This window comes from Ovis aries, chromosome 25 (assembly GCF_016772045.2).
Source record: "Ovis aries strain OAR_USU_Benz2616 breed Rambouillet chromosome 25, ARS-UI_Ramb_v3.0, whole genome shotgun sequence".
In the NCBI taxonomy this organism is placed as follows: domain Eukaryota; kingdom Metazoa; phylum Chordata; class Mammalia; order Artiodactyla; family Bovidae; genus Ovis; species Ovis aries.
In genome coordinates this window covers 37,952,539-37,955,590 of record NC_056078.1, presented here as the reverse complement: position 1 = coordinate 37,955,590, position 3,052 = coordinate 37,952,539, and the positions used below count along the sequence as shown (strand labels likewise).

The 3,052-nt window shown below is 44.6% G+C and overlaps 1 pseudogene; it reads left to right on the top strand.

Annotated features, from left to right (window-relative positions):
* The first annotated feature begins 575 nt into the window (after positions 1-575).
* On the top strand, positions 576-1,215 carry LOC101113040 (phosphatidylethanolamine-binding protein 1-like; annotated as a pseudogene).
* The last annotated feature ends 1,837 nt before the right edge of the window (positions 1,216-3,052 follow it).

Genomic DNA, 3,052 nt, shown 5'->3' with positions numbered 1-3,052 from the left:
CAACCCTGGGAGCTCTTTGGAAGGAATGATGCTAAAGCTGAAACTCCAGTACTTTGGCCACCTCATGCGAAGAGATGACTCATTGGAAAAGACTCTGATGCTGGGAGGGATTAGGGGCAGGAGGAGAAGGGGACAACAGAGGATGAGATGGCTGGATGGCATCACTGACTCGATGAACGTGCGTCTGAGTGAACTCCGGGAGATGGTGATGGACAGGGAGGCCTGGTGTGCTGCAATTCATGGGGTTGCAAAGAGTCGGACACGACTGAGTGACTGAACTGAACTGATATGTATACCTATGGCTGATTCATGTTGCAGTTTGACAGAAAACAAAATTCTGTTAAGCTATTATCCTTCAATTAAAAAAAAAAAAAGGTGCTGCCGGGCTTGGCCAATCAGAGAGCAGAGTGGGGCCCCTCCCCGATGGTGACTGGAAGAGTGGGGTGGGTTGGGGCAGTCACTCTGGCGCGTGCACTCCTCCTCGGTAAAGTTTGCAGACTGCTGTGAGTCCGTGTTCCTACCCTGCGCGAGTCCACAAGCTGCTTTCTCTGTTGTCTGACCTGCTGGGCTCTGCGATGCCAGTGGACCTCAGCAAGTGGTCCGGGCCTTTGAGCCTGCAGGAAGTGGATGAGAGGCCGCAGCACTCTCTGTGGCAGGATGGTGTTCGACGAACTGGGCAAAGTGCTGACACCTACCCAGATTAAGAACCAGCTCACCAGCATTACATGGGATGGCCTTGATCCAGGTAAATTGAACACCCTGGTCTTGACAGATCCGGTGCTCCCAGCAGGAAGGACCCCAAATATAGGGAATGACAGCATTTCCTGGTGGTCAACATGAAGGGCAACAACATGAGCAGTCACAGTTCTCTCCAGTTATGTGGGCTCTGGGCCTCCCAAGGGCGCTGGTCTGCACCGCTACATCTGGCTGGTTTACAAGCAGGAAAGACCACCAAAGTGTGACGATCCCATTCTCAGCAACTTATCTGGAGGCCACTGTGGCAAATTCAAGGTGGCTTCTTTTCGCAAAAAGTATGAGCTCTGGACCCTAGTGGCTGGCACGTGTTACCAGGCTGAATGGGATGATTATGTGCCCAAACTCTAGGAGCAGCTGTCTGGGAAGTACAGGAGATGGACACTGTCCCAGAGTTCCCAAACAGTATTTCAGTTTAGTGATGCATGTAGATTTTCCCCCATCTCCCTGCCCAAGCCCTGAGCAGTCAGATTTAGATTTAGGATGACTTTTCGTTCCTTCTGCCTGTCTTGTATAATTTTAGGGAGTTTATGTTTTGATCAAATTTGAACTCCTTTTTGGTGAGGCATTCTTTGGTACTGTGATGGGGTTTACCAAAATGTTAATACAAGAACAACAACCAGATTTTAAAGAAGAAGAAAAATTCTGGTAAAAAGACCAGGTCTGCAGTATTAGAGCAGAGCTTCAAAGAATCTTTAAGGGAGGTTGAAAATGAAAAAAGATTGGTTGCCTCAGCCTTTGTGAGCCTGAAAACAGAATTGTGTGTGAAAGCACCTACCGGCATGTGTTTTCATGGCCTTGTCTCACCAGGACAACCAGGGGTTGGCATGTCCACTCACCATCAACGTCTCAGGCTAGTTGCTGGGTATCAGTGTCCTGCTCTGGCTCCTTTAACGAGCAACACCAGAGAAAGCTCAAGAGAAGTCACTTTGCTGTTAAAGCCTGGCCATCTAGGTGAGCAGCAGGGCATGGTAAGAGGTTATCAGAAATCTGAAAGTCTGTGCTAGTTAAATTGATTCCTCTTTGGGGTAAAAAAGAAAGCCAGTCTGAAATTGGTTAACGTTGTGTTAATTTTGCTGTTTGCTTATAGTTGAACAAAAATAAAAACACTGTGTAGATGGAAAAAAAACGAAAAGGAAAAAGAATCAAGATGAATATTTTATTTTTTTTTCATTAAATTTTTATTTTTACTTTATTTTACTTTACAATACTGTATTGGTTTTGCCATACATTGACATGAATCCACCACGGGTGTACATGCGATCCCAAACATGAACCCCCTCCCACCTCCCTCCCCACAACATCCCTCTGGGTCATCCCTGTGCACCAGCCCCAAGCATGCTGTATCCTGCATCGGACATACACTGGTGATTCGATTCTTACATGAGTGTATACATGTTTCAATGCCATTCTCTCAAATCATCCCACCCTCTCCCTCTCCCTCTGAGTCCAAAAGTCCGCTATACACATCTGTGTCTTTTTTGCTGTCTTGCATACAGGGTCATCATTGCCATCTTTCTAAATTTCATATATATATATGTTAGTATACTGTATTGATGTTTTTCTTTCTGGCTTACTTCACTCTGTATAATCGGCTCCAGTTTCATCCATCTCATCAGAACTGATTCAAATGTATTCTTTTTAACGTCTGAGTAATACTCCATTGTGTATATGTACCACAGCTTTCTTATCCATTCATCTGCTGATGGACATCTAGGTTGTTTCCATGTCCTGGCTATTATAAACAGTGCTGCGATGAACATTGGGGTACATGTGTCTCTTTCAATTCTGGTTTCCTCTGTGTGTATGCCCAGCAGTGGGATTGCTGGGTCATAAGGCAGTTCTATTTGCAATTTTTTAAGGAATCTCCACACTGTTCTCCAAAGTGGCTGTACTAGTTTGCATTCCCACCAACAGTGTAGGAGGGTTCCCTTTTCTCCACACCCTCTCCAGCATTTATTGCTTGCAGACTTTTGGATCGCAGCCATTCTGACTGGTGTGAAGTGGTACCTCATTGTGGTATTGATTTGCATTTCTCTGATAATGAGTGATGTTGAGCATCTTTTCATGTGTTTGTTAGCCATCCATATGTCTTCTTTGGAGAAATGTCTATTTAGTTCTTTGGCCCATTTATTGGTTGGGTCATTTATTTTTCTGGAATTGAGCTGCATAAGTTGCTTGTATATTTTTGAGATTAGTTGTTTATCAGTTGTTTCATTTGCTATTATTATCTCACATTCAGAAGGCTGTCTTTTCACCTTGCTTATATTTTCCTTTGTTGTGCAGAAGCTTTTAATTT